General features: G+C 44.7%; 1 protein-coding gene across 6 annotated transcripts in view; it reads right to left on the bottom strand.

Moving 5' to 3' along the window:
• The window catches only part of ATXN1 (ataxin 1), a 394,638-nt gene that overhangs the window by 161,036 nt on the left and 207,513 nt on the right, over window positions 1-26,089 (bottom strand). Inside the window, exon 5 of one of the 6 annotated variants that reach the window (XM_046004628.1) lies at window positions 25,860-25,920. The exons of the other annotated variants lie outside the window; for them this stretch is intronic. The gene's annotated coding sequence lies outside the window, so the exon portion shown is untranslated. The remainder of the gene's footprint in view (window positions 1-25,859; window positions 25,921-26,089) is intronic. 6 annotated transcript variants of the gene reach the window in all.

Here is a 26,089-nt window from a genome sequence, read left to right on the forward strand (position 1 = left end):
AAAGATTCCCATTTCTGCTGACCCCAGCAGAAAAAGAGTGGAAGGGGAAAAAAAAAAAAAGGAAAAAAGAGAATGAGAAATACCATTTCCTTCCACATGTGGACCACTCCTTAGACTCAGAGATCAATGTCTAAAGCTTTCAGAGCAATCTATTCTCCAGAATTAAAAGCACTTAAGCTCTGTGAGTAACAGCATCCCATCTCACACACATTTACATTTTTGTACGTGTGACTTTCATTGTGAGTCTGCAGGAATCACCTGGGCCTGCCAGGAAATACTGGGTGAACTCTTCCATCTGTCCTCAAGTGTTGACAGTCCTTGGTGATGCAGTGACAGAGGAGTCCGTCTATGGGACACGGCCACGTTGGAAACCCGACGTCTGATTTCAAAACCTGGAAGGCCCCTGAGGAACCAAGAGGTGTCTGAGCTTCTGTCTGTGCAAATGCAGAGCCTTCCAGGTCAGATTATGGAATCTACAGATGGACACTGGCAGACAGTCTGCCATGTTCCTCCCAATGGCTCTACTGGGACCAAAGCCTGAGGAGGGGTGATGGATGGAAGTTCTGGTAGGGAAGAGGCGACCAGCGTAGATGACGCTGCAGATGTATGACAATTGGAGAGAAAAAAAAAGTGTAGCATCAGAGTGGAATTCCAAGGCTAACGGATGAAACAAGACCTCCAGTCATGGCTAAGTGACTGGTTTACGGCCCCTTGAGCAGAATGAGAGATGAGACAACAGACAGGGTCAGAGAGAGATTTTGTAATCGAAGTAAAAGTCACGGTAAAACCATTTTAATCATCTGTGAAGTGTACAATGCTGTGGTTTTTACCATTAGCTCATTCCAGAAGATTTTCATCATCTCAGGAAGGAACTCCATACTCACTCTCCATTCCCATCTCCTCCTGTTCCTGGCAACAACTCATCTACTCTCCGTTCTATGGCTCTGCCTATTCTGGATGTTGCCTATAAATGGAGTCCTGTACTATGTGGCCTTTTGTGCCTGCCTCCTTCCACTTAGCATCCCATTTTCAGGATTCATCTAGTACTTTGTTCCCTTCCTGGCTACATAATAGTCGGTTGTAGGTAAAGACCACATTCTGTTTCTCTGTCAGCGGATGGACATTTGGGTTATTTCCACTTTGTGGTTATTAGGAAGAATGCTTTGAACATTATTCTACCTACTATTGTTTGAATGCCTGTTTTCAATTCTCTTGGGGGTACACTGAGGGATTGCTGGGTCATGTGGTCATTCCATATTTTATATTTTGAGGAGACACCAAACTGGTTTTCCACACTGGCTGCACCATTTTCTGGAAATGTATGAAGTCTCCGATCTTCATTCTTTACTGACATTGGTTATTCTCCTTTTATTATTCATTATGGCCATCCTGATGGGTATGAGGTGGGATCTCACTGTGGTTTGGGCTGCATTTTCATAGCCACTAATGATGCTGAATGTCTTACCAATGTGCTTGGAGGCCATTTGTATATCTTCTTTGGAGAAATGTCCATCCAGTCCTTTGTCCTTTTAAAAATTGGGTGGTCTGTCTTTTTGTGGTTCGGTTCTGAGAGTTCTTTATATATGGTGGAAGCCAGACTCTGATCAGATACATGATTTGCAAGTATTTTTTTCCCATTCTGCAGGGTTGTCTTTTGACTTTCTTGATAGTGTTTTTTGAGTCACGAAAGTTTTTGATTTTGATGAAGTCCAATTTATCTATTTGTTGTTGTTGTTGTTGTTGCTTGTGTTTTTGGTATTCCACCGAAAGATCCACTGCCAAACTCAAGGTCATGAAGATCCACTCCACTGTTTTCTTCTAAGAGTTTTATACTCTGGCTCTTACATTTAGATCGTTGGCCCTTCTTACTTAATCTTTTGTATGTGGTGTGAAGGGTCCAGCTTTTTTTTTTTTTTTTATGTCTCATCTGTCCTTCCCAGATGTCCCAGCACCACTTGTGGAAAAGAGGTCAAAGAAGTTTTGAGTATAGAATTATTTTAATCTGTTCTCTTTCAAAAAGGTGTGTGTGTGTGTGTGTGTGTGTGTGTGTGTGCGTTTTGAAAAAAAAATTAGCAAATTACCTTTCAATGACTTTATGGGTACAGTGAATACATCCCACATTTTGAAGATATAACAAATTTTCGACGGTCCTGACTGAAAAGGACCATAATCCTGAGCTTCGGAGGAAGAATGAGCTCTTAGGTGATGCTTTTGTAGGGACTAATTTCCAAAAGCAACAAGGAGCTTGAAATGGTTTGGTTTTCTGTTCTTTTAGCTCCATTTGTTTCCATGTCTATTCCCCTCTAGTGAATTGCTTTAGTCCTTAGACATCTAAACACCTCTGTTCTCTTCCCCACCCCAATACCCGCCTATTATTAAGAGAACTTAATAATCTAGTTTATAGTGAGCCAGACATAATATACATCGAGTATGATGTCCAAATTCCAGTTTTAAGCAAAAAGAATTAAAGTTTAGAATTCCAGGCACCATCCATTCAGCCACTGGATGAATGGGAGACTTTCAAATCCCCCTCCAGCCTCATTGTTCAAACTTGTCGCACACTGAGATCACACGGGGAGCTTTAAGAATCCTGAGGCCTGTGATCACCTGCAGAGACCCTCACTTAATGGATCCGGGGTGCCGCCTGGGCAATGGGGCTCTAATGTACAACCAGAGTGGAGAGCCAGTGCCCTAAGTCAGTGGTCAGAAGAAGCTCCTGACTCCCCCACCCTCAGAGCCAGCCTTCCTGGCCACCTCACACCACTTGCGGTGTGTTAGGGATGTACATTCTTCCATTTCCATTAAGTTTTCTCATTTTAAAACTAACAAAAACTGAATTTCTTCTATTAGTTCTCATTTAGTCTCCCCCCCCCCCATGCTGTTAGTATTCCTAATGACCAGGGACAAAACCAACTGAGAGATTAAGCAACAGCCCCAGAGCTCGAAACTTCCAAGTGGCGGGGAAATGGATTTCAGTGAAGTGGATTTGCTACCCCGAAGTCTGTACCGTGTAAACCCTCTCGGTAATTTTAGAAGAGCCAACCACGGGGTGCCTGGATGGCTCAGTGTCCTTCGGCTCAGGTCCTGGTCTCAGGGTCCTGGGATCGAGCCCCGCATTGGGCTCCTTGCTCAGCGGGGAGACTTCTTTCCCCTCTCTCTCCGCCTGCCTCTCTGCCTACTTGTGATCTCTCTCTCTGTGTCAAACAAATAAATAATTTCTTTAAAAAAAAAATGAGCCAACCGTTAGGAGGAGGGTCCTATGATTTGGTTCCAAGACCCACAAAGAGAACAGCCATTTCGCATCTTCCATCCATCACTCATTTGGTAGGATGGGCCTGAGGGTGTACCCTCACTGAAGAGAACAGTGGTATCTACTGTCCTTTCTGTTGCGTGCGTGCGTGTGTGTGCGTGTGCGTGTGCGTGCGTGTGTGTCCATACAAGGGAAGTGGGCCTTGGGGGTATATCTGAATTAAGGAAGATATGACATGCTTCCAAAAATGCAGCTGGGTCAGGTTTTCAAAGACAGCTGGGCAGCAGTCATTCTTTCCAGTATTTTGATAAGACTGGCAACAGGCAACGATATACCTTTATTACGGTGCATGAATAACAAACACTGAGGGGACTAATTCTTCCTTCCTTTGTGAATTTAATCTGATGCCCACATATGATTACAAAGTTCCATCGCTGAAGACAGCAAGGCCAAAGGATATCAGGCAAAAATCCCCAACCCTCAAATATTCAGGTTCTTGTGGTGGAGAAGGTACAACACCCTCAGAATATCCTCTTGCCTGCCGAAGCACAGGGCACACTCACCAACCTTCATACAATAGCAGAATAAAGTCAGAATTGGTAAAAATCTATTGGTAATGGCAGTAAAAGCTAGGAAATGGGTTTCAAATCACTCTTTCCTCCTCAGACATGTGCACTCAAACCAATGTGTGCGTCTGGGCACGCCTGCTTATGTAAACACATGCATGAGTGTGTGTGTGTGTGTGTATGAACGTGTGCTCACATGCACACACGAGGCTTGAAGGAAAAATACAGTTCGGTCCTGTCATTTTTTCATAGGTCTCATTTACTTATCCTTAAGAAAAGCAGTGGTGGGTACACAGCCTGTGTCCGACAGAAGGAAGCTGGGAGAATTTCTGTCCAAAGGACTCAGAGGCTAGAAAGCAGGAAGGATTTGCTGAATGTCTTCTTAGGCCAGGATCAGAAGTGCGTTAGATGTGAAAAGTTTTTACAAGTGGGAGTTGTACCTGCTTGTCTCCTAATTGTAGTGAATCTGTCAACTTTCTTTCCAGCGTATCAAGACTTTACTCTTCAAAATCATTCTCAGTGTGCTCTGAATTGCTGTACTTTTAAGCTAACGACTTCTCAAAGTGCTGTTTAAAGACTGACATCTTCAACCACATTTCAGGCTGAGAAGATACCTAAATCTGCAAAGTCTCATTGGTTCTTGAGAGTGCTACTTTAAAAAATACACTTGACAGCCAATCTCTCGGAAATGATTTGTGCAGAAATTGTGTTCAAATTACTTCACGCCAAGACATTTAAGAGAGAATGTGGTTTTCTTTGTAATGGGCTAAAAATAATGATATCCTTTATCTTCAACTGAACATGTACATATGTTGTATAAGCTGTTGCATTTAAACAAATTGAAAAACAGTAGGATTCTGGCTCTAATCCATAAAGAAACAAAACTTGCCCAGAATATCGTGTTAAGCATTAAAACAAAATACAATTCACTGTTATTTTCTACGAAGTTCAATCCTACATAGTCAGACATGTCAACCAGGTCCACGGCATCGAATTAGAAAAGCCAATATCTTAACCACACATGGGAAACAGGGAAGAAAAAAAAAAACAACAAAAACCAGCTAGTGCACTCCAGTTTTTACATAGGGGAAAAGAGAGTAAGGAGAAAGTTCATTTATATTTCTACAAATTGCTTTTGAGTGAGTGGACAATATGCTATCGAACTTGACCTCATAGAAACAGCGTGCAAATCAGATCCCTACAATAATTCCCCATTAGACATTTCATTGAGTGTGTATCATGTGCAAAGCGCTGCTAGGTGAGATGCAAGGTTCAGAAATGAATAAAACATATCCATTGCTTTAAATTCAGGATATCGATTTTTTAAAACAAAAAGCTAATTATAACCAATTCTAATAATTTTTGGTTAGTCCTCTTTGCCAACAGCAGTATTTTTAAATGTGTGATTTGGTTCTTTTTTTTTTTTTTTAAGCCACAACCCTATCTTCAAAGGAAATTTTGCATAGAAACCCACCAGGGAGTCAAAAATCCACATATAACTTTAACTCCCCCAAAACTTAACTGCTAATAGCTTAGTGTTAACCAAAAATCTTACCAAAAGTGTCAACTGACACTTTTTTTTGTATGTTGTATAGATCACAGCTGTATTCTTATAATAAAGTAAGCTAGAGAAAGTGTTATTAAGGGAAAATACATCTACTGTCCTGTACAGGAAAAAATCCAGAAAAAAGTGGACCCACAGTTTCAGTCTGTATTTTTCAAGGGTCAACTATACATAAAACAAATAAAATGGAGGCCATTCATGTTGACCTACATTGGTTCCCCCACCTCTCCACCCATCATAACCAAGGACTTCTGAAGGCAGCCCTTGGAGGTTAGGGGGCTTTGAGGAATCCTTAGCCCATTGGAGAGTGCGATCTGACCTCCATTGGTCTGAGGAGTCCGTACTCCTCAAACATGGCATCAGGGACCTTCTATGCTTTGCTCCTTTACTTCTCTGCCTTATAAGCTCACCACCCCTGTCCATGACGCGTCATTAGTGATGGAGAACCAACTGGTCACTGTGAACACTAGGTACCCTGTTCTTTGTTCCCCACGCTTTGTTCATGTTGTTCCAAAGCAGGTGATGCCTTCATGCCCCTCGCCTATGTGGTGAGAGACGCCCCACAACTCTGCACACGTGGACACCATCTTAACTCCGTATACGCGTTCACTTTTGCCCTACCGTGCTGGGTGGTAATCATCATGCCGCCTTCACCGAAACTAACTCATGAGTATCTCAAAGATAAAGAGGATACTGTATTTATAGTCTACTCCAGCTTTCAGCACAGGTCCTGGCACATAATATGGGATTCGCAACTGTTGAGTAAATGAATAAAGATGGATAGATGGATGGACGGACGGAGGAGGGACGGATGATATGGCTTGCTGTTCTTTAATCAAACTGGTGGGAAATATTTATAAGCATACGTATATATTGAATCCATATTTTTCTAAAACTTGTGATAAAGTACACAGAACATAAAATTTGTCATCTTAACCTTTTTTAAATGTACAGTGCAGGGGCATTAAGCACATTCACACTGGGTACAGCCATCATCACCATCCATCTCCAGAATTCTTCATTTTGCATAACTGAAATTCTTATATATATACATACACTCAAGAAACTCTTCATAACGTAGTTTAATGATCTCGGGTGTGGAATGCCCAGCGTCTTCACTTCCCCTTTGCCCCCACCTGCTGTACAGCTCATGCCTTTTCATCCACAGTTAGGATGTTCCTTTGTGAGAAATGTGGTCAATGTCGTTGAGGCATGTGGTCAGTGAAACTCCTGGCTACTAGTTTAGCTAATAGCTAGCTGCTTAAGTTGTTCAGAATGAATTCTCTAAGTTGTTTTCCTAAGCCCTCCCTGATTCTTACCACTGTGAATTGTTAAGAGTCAGCTTTCAACCTGGGGACTGCTTTGGGCTTCATGGAAAGCCCGCTTTTAAGGAGGACGTGTATAACGGAGCCTGGAAACAACACACATAGCCTCTATGTGACATCCACGTGAGTTTTTCGTATTTGGACATTTCTGAACTTAGAACTTGTTTTACATATGATGAATATATAAAAAAGTGGTAGCATTTCTATACACCCCCCCCCCCCCCCCGCAAGGAAACTAATCATGAAATCTGTGGTGCATCTTATTATCAGGGCATCAGAGAAATTAGGGCAAGCTGGTAAATATTTCATATTTGTACAGGAAGATTTTTAGTCTAAAACGTTGGCATATCACGATCCCACTTCCAATCCGACACGTAGAGGAGTCTAAGGCAAAGAAGTAAAAGGACTTGAAGGGGTGACAAGTCACCCTGGTGAACGGAGGGAGGCTGGCAGTGGGCAGCAAGGGACCCAGACATGAGGCCAGGATCTAGTACCAACTGCCACCCCATGAAAATCTCTCCCCTCCTCTGGCCTCAGGCTCTCCATGTATAGATTACATGGGGCAGACTAAAATTCAAATAGAGTTAAGCTCTTCCTGACCTCCTTCCTCTACCAACATCCAGTACCTCTCTGACACTGCTCTAGAGTCCTCACCAGGACACAAGCTCAAGGGCCAACTGGTCTCCGTGGCATGGTTGGTTCTGGCTTCAGATAATGGGTAGAGCCCACCTCCTCCTGAGTTCAGCTCTCCGACTCCCACTTTTGAAGCACTGTAATTCTAGCTCTGTTTTCCAACTTGGATTATCATTACTGCTTTCTACCTTCCCCAGCACCTAATTAGGTACCCCTCCAGGGAACCTAGGCTGTGTGAGGGGGCCAAAACTTGGCCAGACACAGCCTACAGTTCTCCCTCCTAGCTGTGGTCAGCCCGGATGCCGAGACACACATGAGGAAGTCACTCGATCCTTGCTTGAAAGAAGGCATCATATCGGTGCCCCAGATGTCCACCTTCTTGGCTGATAGGCCTATCCTCTGCCAAGTTTAACTCGCTGGAGCCATAGCACCGGAACTTCCTTCACCAAGAAATAAGACAACAGCATGGAAAAGGTCCCCATCGGTCTTGCCTAGGGTGCTGGTATCAGTACTATTTTTGAGCATTCTAACATTAGGTCAGGCTGGACATCCCAACCCTTAAAAAGTTAATTAGGGAAAGAACGCACGTAGGCTTTATTTGAGAGGAAAAGTGCATTGGCAGCGTCTAAAATAGGAAAGTTAAATACAGCAATGAGATCTTGAAATTTCCCCTTGCAAAAAAGGGGGAGGGTGGGATTTAACATGAACACAAGCCAGATTTGCTGAAAAAGCAGTCTTTGTTCCTCAACAAAACCGAAGCTGACTCTTTACAGAGTACTTACATTTCCTGAAATATTGTACTATAACTGACCCATGGACATTGTTACAAGGCCCCTATTCCGAAAGCATGTTCAGAGAGAACCAACAGTAGATAAAGAAAGCAATTTAGGGCCTCAGGGATGACTTCCGATGATTGAGAACATAAACTGTGACAACTGCTATCTTTTAAATGTTTAAGTAATTTTAGTGTTGCTTCAATTGCCAGACTACGTAAGTTACCAAAAAAACCAAAAACAAACCAAAACAAACAAACAAAAAAAACCTCTGCTTTCTGTGGGTGGAAGAGAAAAGGAAATTAAGAATATTCCTATCATGATGCGCACGGACAGAGTCATACATAGAATTGTGGAATCACTCTCTTGTACACCTGAAACTAGTATCATGCCATATGTTAACTCTACCGGAATTAAAATTAAAAATTTAAAAAAAAAGTCTCTGCTTTCCCTTAGCCTCCACATGCCCAGCGACCGGGAACGATATTCCGCGAACAGCACACTGTCCCACCGCCTCCCATGAGAAATACGCCTCAGTAATTCTCTCCTGTTCTTCCTCAGCGGGACGGTGTCTCGTCCCAGGCTGAGAGTATCATGGTTTTGGCAGAGAACTGACTGAAAAATCTTGGCACCAGGGCTTACTATAAGCTGAGTTTACGCAGGCATGGAAGAACATCGGAAGCCCTGGGAAAATAAGAAATATTTCTAGGCTAACAGAGAAGTTGGCCTTTTCTCTGCTGATTTGTTTTCATTTGCTCACATGCTCTGACTCATCCCTGGAGCAACGCAGAGAAGGTCCATCTTTTTAGTAAGCATCAAATCAGAGGGAGGAAGAGTTTTAAGGAACATTGTCATTTGGGGGCTGTAAGATTTTTGGTCTCTAGTATGGTTTTATTGAATCCTTTGACATAAGTAAAGTTGGTGCTCTCTCCTCACCATCTCTCTGTTGTTTTTTTTTTAAATTTCCAGAAAATAAGATATTCTTGTGTAGGTCAGACCACTGAGCAGTAGTTCAGAAAAGAATGATTTTAGCTTTAATTGCTCTCCTCACTCCATATTTAACGGTGGCAAAGACATGTAAATTCACTGGAAAACGGGGAATCCATTTATATGTTGAGTTTAAAAATATTAATGTCTTATTCAGAAGTGTTAAGAGGATCGATGAGTTAATGTTGGTAAATCACGTTGCAATTCCCAGGTCAAAGATGTGAAATGAGCATTATCATTATTTGTTTCAGTGGAATCTCAATGATGGACTATGGTCTAGTGGGTCTAATTAGGATTTTTAAAAGCCCATTAACCTTAAGATAAGAGGGAGAACTTGTTTGCAGTATTCACTTTTACCTAAGCGAGTAAAGCTCATGTCCATGATTATTAAAAACATTACCCAATACCATGTAACAATTTGATACAGGTAAAAATTAAACAAAGGTTGTGTGGATATTTGAAAGGATGGAAGGATGGATGGATGGATGGATGGATGGTTGGCTACACAAATGGCCAGCTGGCAACCAAAAATATTATATTATTATATGAAGGCTACTTCTATTAATATTCTATTAATATCCAATATTATATTAAGGCCACTTCTTTAGAACCCTGTTTTCCTAGTCCCAATTATCCCTGGAGAAACAGATCTTGGAATATAATGGATTTAAATTACAGAACTGTATTTTGTTTGGGGTTATTATATGTCATATATAGTCTGGGGTTGGGAATTCTGAGATAACGAAATCCTTTTGTTCACTAACTGTTGCTTTTCTGTTTCTCTGTTGTTAAACTGATAAAACAAAGATTTCCTATTACATTGTACTCAGAAATCCTGGACTCGAGGAGCTGCTTGATATTAATGAACAAATAGATGGGTGAACAGGTAGGTAAGAGGTATCACTCAATCACACTGTTGAAGATCAGAAGGAACATTGAGAGATGTCTCATGCCACTGGGAAAGACTAAACTTCAAACATGCCAGACCTGTATGATTCTTAAACATTTATGAGCAATGGGCTCATTCACTAGAGTAGCATTCAAGGACTTTTACTGTGTGGAAACTCTTCCTTCCACTTGAGTCTCCAAAGTCAGGTTTATAATTTATCCTGTAAGCCTGATACAAGGTAAGGTTTTCCCCAAACTCAAAAAAGAATGACTTCCCTTAATTTCTGAGTCTTTATAAAGCTTATCATATTCTTTGTTGCTCAATAAATTCTCTCTGAAACAACAAATTTCTCTTTACGGGGAAAAGATAGTCCCTTGGAACCGCCTGGACCAACTGCTGGTTTTGTATGCTTATAAAAGTCAACTAACAGAATTATTATTTTTTTTTGAGGAAGAAAATAACTTCAACTAGTAATTATTCTTGGAGTATGACTTTACACAGCCACAAACACTGGATGTTATTATAAATTTTAAAAAGCATTATAAAGATTGCTTTCAAGAGCAATACAATAAATGGAAGCTGTATAATTCATGAATAGATACTCACTAGAAGAATGGAATAATACCAGTTGGGACTTCTATTGTTACAGTAACAGTTCCTAATATATCATGCCTCCCTGTGTCCATGGTCACATTAATTGTGAGCTTGACGATGTGATCTGCTTTGGCCAGTAAGCTATACAAATGTAACCTGTACATCTAGGAATGGGTGCCTGTGGCTGGGAATAAAATTCCTGGTGATAGCATCCCACACAGGTTCAAAACACAGCACAACTTTCAAATGACACAGATGAAAGTCAAGATGATGTCCTTCGGAGAACTGTGTGAGATGATGGACAAAGTGGTTCAAAAGATGATGAAGATACAGTACCGAAGATGAAGGCTGCAAATGAATTATTTCATGTAGTAGGAAAGCACACAAAAGCAGTATTTCTAAATCAATCTGTATAAGATTTCAAACATGTTTGTGAGACTAAGTAGTTTAAACAGAAATCTAATGGCTTTATCTAAATTTCCAAGTTCTTAGATGCTTACGGTTAACTTGGCATAAAAACTCATTGAAAGGGTGCCTGGGTAGCTCAGTCGGTTAAGCATCTGACTCTTGATTTTGGCTCAGGTTGTGATCTTGGGGTCGTGGGATCGAGCCCCATGTTGGGCTCCGCACTCAATGGGGAATCTGTTGAGATTCTCTCTCTCTCTTTGCCCCCCTCCCACTCATGCACATTCTCTCTCAATCAATCAATAAGATCTCAAAAAAATACTTGATTAAAAAAAGCCCAAATTCATTGAAAAGATGGGAGATGGCTTAAACTTGAACTTTATGGTGTATCTCAGGCCAGACCTCTTCTTGATCTGTAGACCTGAAGACTGAACAGCCTATCTGAAATACCCACTAAAAACAATGTCTCACCACCTCATACCCATTAGGGTGGTCACTATCAAAACCAGAAAACAGTAACTGTTGGCGAGGATGTGAGAAACTGGAACACTTGTACACTGCTAGTGGGAATATAAAATGGTGCGGCCACTTCGGGAAACAGTACAGGGGTTCCTCAAAAAATTAAAAACAGATTTGCCATATGATTCAGCAAATCGACTTCTAGGTATATTCCCCAAAGAATTGAAAGTGGGATCCTGAAAAGGTATTTTGGTATTTGTCCATCCATGTTCACAGCAACACAACATGTTCACACAACAGCCCAAAGGTGGAAGCAACCCAAGTGTCCACCAGGGGATAAATGGATAAATAAAATGTGTGTATGTGTGTGTGTGTAATATTATTCAGCCTTAAAAAGGAGGGAAATTCTGTCATATGCTACAATATGATAAACCTTGAGGACACTATGCTAAGTGAAATAAGCCAGACACAAAAGGACAAATATGGTATGATTCCACTTACATGAGGGGTCAAGAGCAGTCAGACAGACAGAGAAAGTTGAGTGGTGGCTGCCAGGGGCTGGGGGAGGGAGGAAGGACTGTTGCAGTCTGATGAGTGTGGGGGTTCCAGTTTTGCAAGATGAAAAGAGTTCTGGAGACTGAATGCACGACGTGAACGTACTCACCACTACTGAACTGTAATCTACAAAGGCTTTATGACAGCAGAGTTTAGGAGTATTTTGCCACAATTTTTTTAAAAAAATCTCATGTATACCTTAAACTCAACATTTTCCAAACTCTGCTCTGTGCCTGTCCTCCCCATCTCTGTGGGTGGTGCATTCATTTTATGAGTTGCTCAAGCCCGAAGCTGGGGAATTCTGGTGATCACCACCACGCCTTTGTTCACATCAAAAATGCACATGGTATGCACAGCTGGCCTTAAGAATGAACTACATCATGAACCCATCTACTCCTCTTCTGACTCTACTGCTATCAATCAGGTCCAAACCACTATTGCTTCTCCTCTGGTCAACTGTAGGTTTTCTACCCTATTGCCCTGTTTTTCTTTGTCACCCTCCAATCCACCTTGCATGTTTAGACCCTGCATGACTTTCTAAGCATTTAGAATAAAACTGAATTCCCTTGCCAGATACAAGGCTCTGCACTATCTGTGACTTGTCTATTCTAACATCAATCTCTCCTACTCTTCTCCCAGCTCACTCTAGCTTCCAGCAACAGTGGTTCGAGTTCATGATCTCTGGATGTTCCCAGCAAACCTCACCTCAGGACCTTTGCATATGCCATTCTCTCTGCCCACATTCTCACTCCCACAGTGTGACCTTCTTGATCTAAAGTCATCTCCAAAGAAAGCCTTTTCTTACCCATCTGATCTACATAGACTCCCCCATCTTGTTCTTCTTTTGCATGTGTGAATGTGTGACTGTTCTCTCCTCTTCGTTTCTAATTATATTTATTTGTTTACATGTCTATTGTCTGTTTCTTCCAGTAGAGTATAAACTCCTGGGAGCGACATGGCACAAATAAATTCATAGAGAATAATGTAGACACTGAAAAGTGTCATGAAAACAGTAAAGCAGGGTAAGAAGACTCGGTGCTATTTTAGATAGGACAGACAAGGAAGGCCTCTTGTGACGTTTGAGTATTCATCCGGGTCATTTTCCTGTTTGAACACATTCGAGAGCTCAGCTGACTTTCCCATTTAGGATTATGGTGCGACTGTGCTCCTCACCATCCAGGACCGGAATTCAGATGTTCTCCAGGGAGCCCTCGGATCCCCCTGCACTCCTCTTTATCCTTCATTCTCCCATTTGTTAATATGCCTCATGCTATCCGCTCTGTCCCTTCCTGTCCGGAAAATGACATCACTCCCCGTTCCAGTCTATTCTACATACATGGGCCAAATTAATCTTGTTTCAATCAATTCACCTTGTTTCAAAATCTCTCATGGCTGGTTCCCCTTTGCTTCCCAAGTCCAGACTTTTCACCCTAGATTTCCTGATAGTTCACAACAGGACTTCAACAAGCCTTTCCAGTGTCTCGTGCTTTCCCCATCACAAGCACATGGTGGCTTCTTGTTCCCTGCACATACTCTTCATTTTCCAGAACCTGTACTTTCTGACTCGTTTGCCTTTGCCACACTTACCTACCCATCCCTGTCACAAATGAACCCAAATCTCTGGTCCCATTTCAAAATCACCTTCTTCAGGAAAATTTTTCCTAATCTTTCCAGTCAGAAGTGATCACATTAAGCATGTTGTAAATTTTATTACACATATTACCACATTCTGTTTTTTTAAGAAGATTTATTTATTTGAGCAAGAGAGAAAGAGAGCATGCATGAGCAGGGGGAGGGGGAGGGGGAGACTGAGAGAGAGAATCCTTAAGCAGACTCCCCCACTGAGGGCAGAGCCCTATGTGGCGTGCGATTCCAGGACCCTGAGATTAGGACCTGAGCTGAAATCAAGAGGCAGATGCTCAACTGACTGAGCCACCCAGGTGTCCCATCACATTCTGTCTTAATGCCATAATTACTTATAGACTCTCTCCAGTCCCTTCGAGGACACAGACTGTCTGCCTGCATCACTAACACCTTGTTATTCACCAATTACTTTGTTGTTTCAAGTGTGGTCCCTGGAAATGCAGAATCTTGGGCCCCAAGTCAGACCTACAAGAGTCAGCAGCTGCCTTTAACGAGATTCCTAAGGTGATGCCTACGTACTTGACCGCAGCCACAAGAACCACTCAGGAGCCACTTAACCGGCTGAAGTGACGAGAAAAACAAGATATCAAAACCAAAACACGATTTACATAATTCATTCAAAGATAATTGTGAGTGACTAATGCTTTCACTATGGAAAACCCTATCAAAACTGTATAGACGGCAGACGGTTAACGACATCAACCTTCTGAGGGAGGAAAACAAATTTTGCGTTGGCCAACTACAGAGCTTGAGAAGGTTTTGCCGTTTTGTAAAGCTTGTCTGTGTATGGGTGGGAAGCCAGCACAGGACTTGCCCACTCCTGCCAATGGCATCCGTCTCCTCCTGGAACGGATTGGTTGGCTGTGAAAATCCTCGCATCGGAGTCTCAGAGTCTGGTGTCCCATCCTGCAGATTTACAACTGGGATGTGTCACAGGAAGATTCATCCTAATGTGACAGAACAATAGCACTATCTTCTCTGCTCTGTAGCGAAGCTTCTGATTTTTTCCCTACGTGGAAGACAGATCACGATCAGGAGACACAGGCTCAACCCCTGAGAAGTGGGTGCTTCATTCCGTGAGGAAACAGGAGGTAGGGGAGTCTGGAATGACCTTCTACAAGGGCCCCCAGGCTGGCCACTAGAGGGCACTGCGACGTGAAAGCAATTATCCTGGCTTCCTCATTCCCACAGACCATGTTCTGCTTGTGAATTAAGAGCACCCCGCTTCAATCTTCCACTCCCCCCCCCCATAAACGGGCACGGAGCGAGCTCACAGCTTCAGTGATGAGGAACTTACACCTGACCTCCTTTATCTTTTTTATTATTTTTTCAAAATTCAATTTAGGTAATATACCGTGTATTTTTAGTTTCATGGGCAGAATTTAGTGATTCATCAGTTGCCTAAAACACCCAGTGCTCATCATGGAGGAGTGCCCTCCTTAAGGCCCATCACCCAAGAAGACATAAAAGTGGCTCACAGACCTCTTTCATCTTTTCACACACAGACATTTAAGTGCATAAGCTTGAGTTGTGACACACAGCAGGACTGGGGACTGACACCCAACGCTGCCATCAGTGGGCTCTCCTTCCACTAATCAGAGGTCTCCAACCTTCTACTCCTCCTTTCTCCCTCAGAAGTACGTCAGCAGCAACAACCAAAAAGCCTGCATCGTCCACCTTGTTCCCTGGACTGTTCACTAACGTTCTCAGAAGTTCTGACTGAGCTTACGTCTTCTGCAAACGTGCTTTCCTGGGAGCAGGAGACAGGCCTGCAAGGGCAGGAGGTCTGGAGGCAATGGCGGTCACTCTGAGGGGGGAGTGAGAATGTCCGTCTGAGGCCTTTGTGGCTGCCCCAGAACCAGAGAACCAGGTAGCCTGGCTTCCTCCTGCACCTCGCTAGTAGGGATGAGGCTCTGACCTCGTACCCCATCCTCCTCATCCCCAGGCTGATCTCAGCCAGGCACCCTGAGGCAGCCAGGTGTTAGCTCAAAACAGAACACACAAGGAGGGCTGCCCTCCCCTGGGCCTCACGGGCTCCAGCAGGGATGCCATTCCCCCCAAAGCCAGCTTCTCAGAAGTTCTGCCGCCACACCTCACACAAAAGGCTTTACCAAAAGAGTTTTCATACACGCTTCTCCTTCCTCAGAAAGCACCATTTGTTTGAGGATCCATAAATAGCTCCGGCAGAAGACACAATTTGCTCAAATACTTTGAGCCATGGAATGGAGTGTTGCTCCCAGAACCAGGAAACAGCTGAACGTGAAAACAGGAACATCTCGAGTCACCTCTCAACTCTACAGAAAGTGGCGCGTTTTTAGATGTAAAACAAAGTAAGCACTTTGTTTACTGTTCTCTCTCAGGGAGGAACCTGGGCTCCATACTCCAAGGGTGACGTCAGCATCCCCATTTGTCACATACTACATGGGAAAAGAAAACAAAACAAAACAAAACAAAAAACAGCACTTCCAAGGTCTAAGCATTGGAAAGGCACTCCCTTTCAGAAACAAATTTAGAATGCAAGCCTTTTTTTTTCTTTTTTCTCCCCAAATGTCAAAAAGCCCCGAGGACCAAAATGGGCTTGAGGAACTCATGCAGCTGGGCCTGAGAGCTGTTTCCCAGAGTTCCGTCCACCGGTTTTCAGACACCACCAGCAACAGCCATGCCCTCCCTCCTGCAAATCAGGGTGGGGTGGGGGATGGTGCAAGAGCCAGAAGCATCCTCAGAACATACAGCAGGGACAGGGAGAGTGGGCAGGACCCTCTGCCCACCATCGCTACCATCTCACCAGAAAGAAACAACACGCATCACTTGCTAGGAATTTGTTAGTGGCTGGGATCACATGTCCTCCTTGCACTTAGGTTTCCTTCTTAAGATTTTATTTATTTATTTGAGAGAGAGAGAGAGAGCATGAGCCTGAGGAGGGGCAGAGGGAGAGGGAGAAGCAGACTCGCAGTGAGCAGGGAGCCCGATGTGGAACTCGATCCCAGGACCCCAGGATCAAGACCTGAGCCAAAGGCAGACACTTAACCGACTGAGCCACCCAGGTGCCCCTGCACTCAGGTTTCTTTTGACCAAATATTATGTAGCAAAGATGTGGCTGAGGGGCCCATCGGACTCAAGTAAAGCATCTTTTCCATATCTGTTCTTTTAGTGCAAGCCGACTTCAAAAGTTCAGCCAATGGCCAGGGAAATGTTTGGGGCATTCAGAATCCCCTCTGTGCCAACAGGGCTGATCTCACGTATGAATTTTTCAGCTCCTGACTTGAGGAGACAAGTCAGCCCTGAAATACCCAGCAACATGTTTATCTTCATTAAACAATGAACGGCCTTTCATACAAAATCCGACAGGACACAGATTTCTGTTCGTGCTAATGGAAAGTGATCAAAAGCCCCAAGATGCTTTGGTTGGCTTACTCTGAAGCCCATTCCTGCTCTAGTTTCTATGTAGACTACATCAAAAGAATATAGATATCACGGGAGACTCGAAATGTTTAAAGTCTCTAGTACTAGTGAGAAAATACCTTTGAAACTACAGAAGATGTAGAACAAAACTTACAGCCAGCTTCTCCGTTCTCCAGCAACACAACACAGAACTGTCCATTAATAGGGGAGCTTTCTGTCTAAATACAGAACCCCTCACCCCGAGATGAGAGAGGTCCCCGATCATCTTGCTACTCCAAAGTAACCTGACTTACAAATCAATCTAACGAATCGTGCTGAATTGATGGGTATGTACGAGGCGCTGCAGGGATCACCAAGGCCACATGTCTTCCATGCCCAGCGGGTCCTATGCCTTGCCTTGCCCCAGGAATGGGGAGAGCCTTTGTAGAGGGCATCAGCAGAGTAAGCAGGAGGGTCTGACCAACAAGGGCAGCGTTAGCATGGCCAGGGGCATCTGCAGAAGAGGCCCTCCTGCTCTGTTAAACTTTGTGCATCTCTGGTCCAGGTATCTGCTCCACACAGCCGTGCGGAGAGCCAGGGGAAAGGCATGGCGTGAGGAGTTCTGTCCTCCCCTGGTAGCATCTGTCCAGCTCCAGCTGACTTTCAGCGGAAAGAGATGTGGGGCTGAAGGAGTCCCGGAGCCCTGGGAGCCCATGCACTCTCTCCGGCTCCTTAGAGGTAACAGGTGCTGCGTGTGGGCTGAACACAGACTCAGCCTGTCTCACTGGATTGTCCTCTACCAGCACAGACTGGCACCTGGGCAAGGTGAGGCAGTCTAGCCCCGGCAAGGAAAATGGGATGCAGCTCCTTCCTCCTCTCTGCCATCAGAGAGCATCTTTCTCCTTTCTCTCAATTCAACACTGACTCTCTCTCATCAGATGGAAGGACTGAGAAAGTGGTGCACGGCAGCCTCGCGAGCCTCAGAAGAACTGTCAGCTTGCAAAAATTTGACTAGCTAGCTGAACACTACCACTCATTTCCCAGAGCTGTGAGGAGGTTGTGTCCGATGGCAAGGCAAGTCCGAAGGACGGGGACAGGTCTCACGGCGTGGACGGGGAGCCTTCTCTTATTAGGAGCAAGGTGCAGAATCACACATTTATTTTTGCTTTTCTGGCCCACGTTTAAACCATTTTATCTCCACTAGAGGGCCCGGTTGGAGATGAAATTTCAGCCTGACAATTGGTTTTTGATGCTGATTGAAGATTTAATCCCAAACCTCCGGGAGGGAGGGGCAAGGGAAGGGAGAGATGGTGGAAGGGCCAAGGTTAAGACCATTCTCGGTTACGTAAAGGGGCTTGTGTTGGTCCAAAGCTAAGCCCCAGGTCTAGCTAGGGAGCTCTGACTCACAGAATGACACTGTTACTTAAATAAGCCCCAAAACTAAAGAAGACAGGGCACCTTATAAGGCCAGTGGGACTCAAAAATCCAGTTACCGCCAACTCTTTCCATTCTCTTGTTTCTCAAGTCCAAAGGATTGCACTGCATTGGTCAGCTTTTCTTTGAAGTGTCTCCCACATCTGCCCCTTCATCACACTCCCACATGAGCTTTTCAAATCTCATCTCCTTATCCTTGTAATAACCTCCTCACCGGGGCACTCCCGTCTGGTTTTCTCCCCACCCTCTCATATGTCAATGAACACAGTGGTCAAGCTAACCTCACCAAAACATGGTCGGTCATGTCACCAGCTTGCTGCGACATCTCCAGTGACCAGCAACCCCCGGTTTAGGACCCTCTCCACAGCACTGCTGTGTTCATGTTTGAAGAGTGACAGTTAGAGGGCTCAGTCCCCTCCCTCTCCCCCACCTCCACCCCAAACCACAAACAAAGAAGCACCCTTTTCTAGGATTTGTTAGTGGCCATGATCATGGGTCCCCTGTTGTACTCTGGTTTCTCTTGACCAACGATTATGTAGCAAGATGTGGTTGAGAGACCCATTTTTTGGTTTGACACAAGTGGTATGACCCCAACCTACCCTTCCAAGGCAATTTTCCACTTCCTTTCTATAAACTCTCCACTCTGTACTGAATCACACATATAGTCTCCAATTTGTTTTTCATCTTCAGCATCTTATGCTTTGCTCAGCACATGTTTTGCTCCTGTCTAAACCGGTCCTCCCCCAGCTCCCGCCCCACTGATCTGGAGCTAGATGCTGCCCACCCACCAGGACCCCGGGATGTGAAGCAGCGGGTAAAGGAGTGAGCCTAAAACAGGAGAGAGATGGTGCGGTGTGGTCAAAGACACCCGGGTGGCAATTATGGAACATTCTGAACCGATTAACCTCTCCTTAATTAAGTTTCTTAATTTTTAAATAAGGATAGTGATCTCTATCTCATTCAGGAAGAAGCCTTTTCTAAAAGGCAGGTTGACACCAGACAGCGCACTGTGAATCTCACCGTGGACCGTTAGACAGGGATGTGGCCAAGAGACGGGGCTGAAGTGTGAGTTCAACCACCAGCGGGTTTGGATGTCGCCTGCCCATGTCTTTATGATGTCCCACTCACCATAGCTAATTAACGCTAGCTACGCAGTCGCTTTTGTTCATGCTCTTTTTAGTAAACATCTTTGACCAAGTCTGGGCTTCTGAGGCTGCGTTGACCATACTGCAGTAAAAACCATCAGGCGATATGGTATGCTCTCATTCTTCCACCTAACCAACATTTACTGAGCACCCACCGTGTGCTGGGCAGGAGGAAAACCTAAAAACGAATGAGAGGGCTGGAATGATATGAGCTGTATAAGAGGTGGGATGCCATGTCTAGGACAGAGCAGGTGGCTCGTGTCCCTTCCAGGGTAAAGCTCTGAAGCATTTCATTGCTGGTGCAATTCTCCAGTTTTTCCCTCTTGCCCTATGATCATGAAGGAGACCCCCAGATGACAGGGCACCAAGATCAGAGCAGCCTGTGTCACAGAGCTGTACCTGGAGGACGTCCTGGAGACTCACGAGATCCACAGTGGACACCGTATGAGTGAGAACTAAACTTCTCACTCGTGAGAGTGTCGGGTTGACTCTTCACGCAGCATAACCCCATCCTATCCTGACTGATACAACAGCTTTCATTTTCTCTAATGTTACCATCTGGCAAATAATCATGGGTACTAATGCTTTGGGATAGTTCTATTTGCTGCCCTTTATTTCTTTATGTTTCCTTAACTTGGCTTGTAATCACGCCTTGTCCTTGGCAACTAGGCTGGAGTCTTTCATATACAGTGACCTTGGTTTACACTTTTGGGGATCTCCTCTTCCACTCCCAACTCATATGCCCCTCTCAGCATCTCCCCCCAAGTTTAGGAGTACCCCCTTCCACCATCTCCCCCCAAATTTAGGAGTGAGCCTCATGCACAGCAATGGTTTAACTCGTAACGGATGACTTCATATTCTCCCTCACATTAGGAAATAATCCCCCCAATATAATGATAATTGTTGATTTTCATTAACCGAAAGCACTATGCCGGCATGGATAATTAGGAATTAAGCTCAAGAGCTACAGTAAGACTTTAGGGATTCATGTGTGGATTTACTTGAGCCGTGGCCTCAATATTCTATTTTAACCATGGCCCATCACCACGTTGCTTGCTGATCATTTCTTACTCACTTATTTTGTTGATCCCAATGGCTGTGGCCCTATTAAATGAGACAGATCTGGGATTCTGGGATTCTAATTCATTCATCCATTGATAAACTCATTCTCTGAGAGTCAGCTGGGAATAACAGCAATGGAATAGGACCTGCTGTAAGAGCATCAGCTAGTCACCGCATCTCTTTATGCCCTGGGTTTTCTTCTCTGAAAGCAGGAATTAAAAATCTATCTTGTGGGGCGCCTGGGTGGCTCAGTGGGTTAAAGCCGCTGCCTTCGGCTCAGGTCATGATCTCAGGGTCCTGGGATCGAGTCCCGCATCGGGCTCTCTGCTCGGCAGGGAGCCTGCTTCCCTCTCTCTCTCTCTGCCTGCCTCTCTATCTACTTGTGATCTCTGTCAAATAAATAAATAAATAAATAAATCTTTAAAAAAAAATCTATCTTGTAAAGTGGTTATGAGAATCCTACAAGTGAACATATGTAAAGTATTTAGAAAGTGGTTTTAAGTACTAAGATACAGTTAAGTACTAAGATACAATACTAAGATACAGTTCCTGCCATGCTGTCCATATTCTGAATGCTAATATTATTATTTACTGAGCACCTACTACACGGCAGATATCAGAGAAACAAGGATGAATAAGAACAAGAGGTTGTCCAGATCCTCAGGAATTTATAATCTAGTAAGGGTGATGAATATACAAGCAAGTGAGTTACAAACAAGAAGGTGCTCCTTCCCCTTAGAAGAAGGGAACCCAGGAAATGCTCTAGCCGGGAGCACGAGAGCTCAGCCTCTTATGGTACGAGTAGGTATTTTCCAGGCAGGAGAGGTCACAAGGACATCCAGGCCCTTAAGGCATGTGAGAAGAGGCATAAACAACAGGTCATCATTTAACAAATATGTATCAAATGCTTCCTACGCACTGGGAACAGCGTTAAATGCTGGGATACAAAAGTCAACGATACTGATGAGATTTTTGCTTTCACTGAGCTAACATTCTAATAAAAGGGACAAACAACAAACCCAGTAAACCAGTTTATCAACCAAAGAGCTATGGAGAAAACACAGCGGGTAAGGGCTGGAGTGAGGCTGGGGATCATTTGCCCAAGTAGCGTGTCGAATGGGAAGAGGCATGAGCAGAGCCAGAGGGAATATCGTCCCCCTACTTCTGTTGTCCATGCTGAGAATTCTCCCTGAACCTCCCCTTACCCCCAACCTTGAATCTCCCACTGAGTGTTTTCCTTCCTTCTTCACACAGACAGTGGCCCACAGACTCAAAATGTCCCTGCAGGTGGGCTGTTCCAGACCCAGACAAGGGACGAGGGAGCGGGAAGCCCATTTTGGACTCTCAACCCAAGACACAGCTTCTCACTCAGCTCACTGTTAGCAGCCGCATACGTGCATTTCGGCTTCCATCTGCCTTATTATGCTTGTCTGAGTTCTCGGCTGTCTCAGAACTACTTGGGAAGGGAAGAGAACTCTGATGATTAAGATAAAAGTTTTTATATGATAAAAACCTTCCCTCCCTCAACAGACCTCAAAACTAAATTAGGAACCACTATCCTAATCTATCAAACCTGTCAACCTTAATGAAAGATCTTTCAAATCTTTTACTTAGTAGCTCCAAAGACACTGCTAGGGGTGTGACTGAGAAGTCTGGCCCGAATGGTATAATAAGGCAAATTCAACAGAAGCCGCGAGTATCGGGGGATGGGATGAGGAACGGGAAGATTTCAGTGCCAGCATCGAACCCTAGAGCCCACAGGTCACGGTCGGGAGCCACAAGAAGGAAGATGGAGACATGGGAAGTCTTCAGACATTCTCAGCTTTTGATTTCATATCTACAGTCTTTTTTTTAAACCATGCTAGAAAAAGAATTGCTTGATTTATCTTTGAAGAATTTAAAAGCGTTCTCAATATATTTACACACCAGCTTCACAATTTTCTTAGGAGACAGGATGGGACTCTAACGTTATCGGGGAGAAATATTAATGGCCTGGTTACTATCTACAGGGCTCAATTCTGAACATCAGGGAAATTAAAAAAAAAATGCCAAGAATAAGATAAATGGTCCCTGACCTTGAATGCCTTACCTTCTATCTAGAAAGTCTGCTCAGACCCCCTAAAGCATTATGTATCGAAAAAAGGAAACACCAGACGCATGTCAGATACATGGTAGAGATTTTTTAAGATGCTCCTAGAGTTCAGGGCGAGAACAGCATCTGTTGAAATCAAGAGTGATCACAATGGTTTCACCGAGGAGTGTAGAGATTGGACAACATCAGAAACACGTTAAAAACCCCACTTACACACACCGGAGAAACTGGAATCAGAGACCACACCTCTGGTAGAAGCTTCTAGAACACAAGCTCTGTGTACCGCATGTTTTTGTGCAGTCCTTCTGTGCCTGGCATCACACTCCACCCTGGAATGTGTCCTAACTCCAAGTAGCACCCAGAATGGGTCCTCTGTTTCCTGAGATCTCCCACGGCCCCGTGTGGCTGCCCACTCTCCAGCCAGAAGCTGTCCACCGTGACGCCCAGGGCACACTCTACCCACGGTGCCATCCTGACGGCACTGCTTTGCCACGGGGCCAATGAGAGGCCCAGATTCTCCACTGATATCCCCCGGCGGAGCTCGGTTAGCACGACGGGGCTTGCAGAATTCCACTACAGACATCATCTTCTCCCTCGTTAAGTCCCGAGCTTGATGGGGATACAGGGGGTAAGTGTTCACGGCAGGGACAGTTCGTAGCAATTACGACGTCCTCACTCTCTGAAAGAGGGCTAAGGCCAGCCAGAGCAAAGGGGGCAATGGAAAGGGGCATGTGGGCTAGCTCCTCCTGCCCGAGATATACAGGCTGCCTCAGTCATTATATTTTTTCTGGCCACAGACATGTTGCTATGGAACCAGGATTGCCATTGCGACTTGGCCTCTAGCAAAGAAAATCACATCACTGGCAGGAGCGTTTTCCCAGATTTCCCTTAAAGGGATACTATCGAGCACAACAGCGGGCTTGTTCCAGGGGCCAGTCTCCTGCAAACCATGGAATGGAGCCCAGCCTCTCGGGTTCCACGAGGCGAACCTACGTGGGGCATGTGGGCCTCCACGATATGAGCCCAGAACACGCCGACCAGCCTCTGAGCGGCTTTTTACGTTTTGTTTCATTTCCTGTGAGTGGTAAAAGCAAACAGCCCGGGGTATTTTTGGGGTAATAATTTGGTGCCTCTCAACTGTCAACTTCAAACCACTGATCACCCCAGAGGGAACCAAAGAGGCCCCCAAGTGGTGGGCATGCATTCAGGGGGCCCTGAATTTATCTCTCTTGCTTCAGGGCTCTCCAGCAGCTTCTTCTTTACTAAGTGACTAGTACAGAGCAGGCATGGGATTTGTCCCCTCCCCACTTGTGGGGGCCCTAAACTGTCCTTTATTTTAGTCTTAATCCATCAGTTGGTTCCGTGGAGGCCCTGAGGTTCTCCAGAGAGCTGGAGAGCTCACGTCCCACATCATACTCTGGTGTGCTCTGGGGATAAACCTGCTGTTGGGCTCTTCTTGGATAAGAGGAAGAAATGGAAACCCCAAAGTGGAGACCTCTGATGGACACACATTCACCCACATCACGCAGTTCAGGACAGGAAGATCAGGATGAGAGAAGGAAGCAGTCGATGGCCAGTGAATTAACAATCCATGTTCCAAATCCCAATCCGGGCAATGGTGGAAAGCCGACTATCTCTGCACCCTGCTAAGAAGCCATCAAGTTCCTTAATAACAATCCCAGTTAGGGCAGAAGAGAAGCCCCCATTCGTTAAGCTACGGTGATTAAGTTGACAAGTGGGATAAAATAATAGACACAGGCCCTCAAGACTATACTTAGACCGTCCCCAGGTGAGATGAAATGTGGAAATGAGTGCACTTTGCTCACCAATCTAAATGAATGTGACCCAAAGCCCGCTCCGGCATGGGCATCCTTGAAAAAGCCACAGATAAGCTCGCCTACTAGGATTCCAGTGGACGAGCAGAGTCTCACGCCTCCCTCCATTATACACCACAACTGCACTCTCACGTGAAAAACAGTACAACTTTTTTCTTTTCTTTTTAATGAAGAAATGTTTCTCCGTAAGCCTCAGTGACTGCAGGTCAAATCTATGCTGCCCTATACAGAAGTCTGTAGGCGCTTCTCTGCAGGTGCACGCAGTCTGGTGCGGAGGAGGGGGATGCAGGTCTGCAGCTGGCCAGACCTTGCAGGTGCACCACACTTTCTAGCTGCAAAACAGAGCACTACCCCCGCTCGGGCACGTGACATACAACTTTGCAAATGCAGAGGTTTGGGAAGCACCAAGGAAAATACGCCCTCTGGGAGGAGGTCTGTAACAGAAGTGTTCTGGATTTGTCCCCTCCACCCACTTGGTAGTAGCCAAGCAGGATAACTGCAAAGTTAACGAGTTAAACAGCATCCCTCCCGATGCATGCCTTGGAGGGATGTTATTCGGTCTAACCACCTATGGCTCTGCATCCTCAGAAATAAAGGGGATTTGAAAGACAGATCTATGCAGGGTGGGTCGGGGCGGGGGAAAGCAGGGGGAGACCACCATGCTTCTGGGAGTCAGTGCTTCTCAACATCCCAGCTCTGCTGCTGTCCGAGAGATCCCTAGATGGGGGATGGGAGGTCCTCTGGGCCTCCAGTTGCCCCAGCTGTACAGAAGGGCTTTGTCAGATGGGCTCTAAAGTCCCGTTTCACGTTCATATCTTATTACTCTCTGTCATGATATTCACAAGACAGTGTGTCACATGAACAAAACGGATGGTTTCTCCTCGCCCACGGTATTTCTGTGCATCAGTCATTCAGAAAAAGAGAAACCTCCCTCTCTCCTCCTCCCTGTAAGCCGGACAAGGTAAGCACAACAATGGTAATAATTCCTAAGAGGCAAAACGTGTACAAGCAAAAAGAAATGGCCGAAAAATACAGGAGTGAAACCGTCCTTTCTGAAGGGAAGAGATGTGAGGAGTAGAAGGAACGCTTTGGTACCAAGAGGGAGAAAGCTTCTGGAGAACGCATGCTAGCAAGCCCTTTTCCTGGAGCATCATGAGAACTGGATAAAATTTTGACGGGAAAATATATAAAATATATTATATATAAAATACATATAAAAGATAAAGTCATCTCCAAAATATATAAAAGGGTTAAAGGATCACTCACCCTAGGAAAACAGCAAACTGGTTTCGTTTCACCCAGAAAAAGGACTAATTTCTTTGGAAAACTGGAAGAGAAAGAGATTTTAAATCAACAACATGAAATCCTGCCGCTTTGACATTTAGTAGGTGCACCGCTGATGCCTGATGCACGGTGCACTCGCTACATGGATTTTGAAAACAGAGCGTTGAACACTGAATAGGACGGAAGTAAGCCTGTGCGCGATTCCTTTATCA

The sequence above is a fragment of the Meles meles genome, chromosome 5 (genome assembly GCF_922984935.1).
Source record: "Meles meles chromosome 5, mMelMel3.1 paternal haplotype, whole genome shotgun sequence".
NCBI classification, from domain to species: Eukaryota; Metazoa; Chordata; class Mammalia; order Carnivora; family Mustelidae; genus Meles; species Meles meles.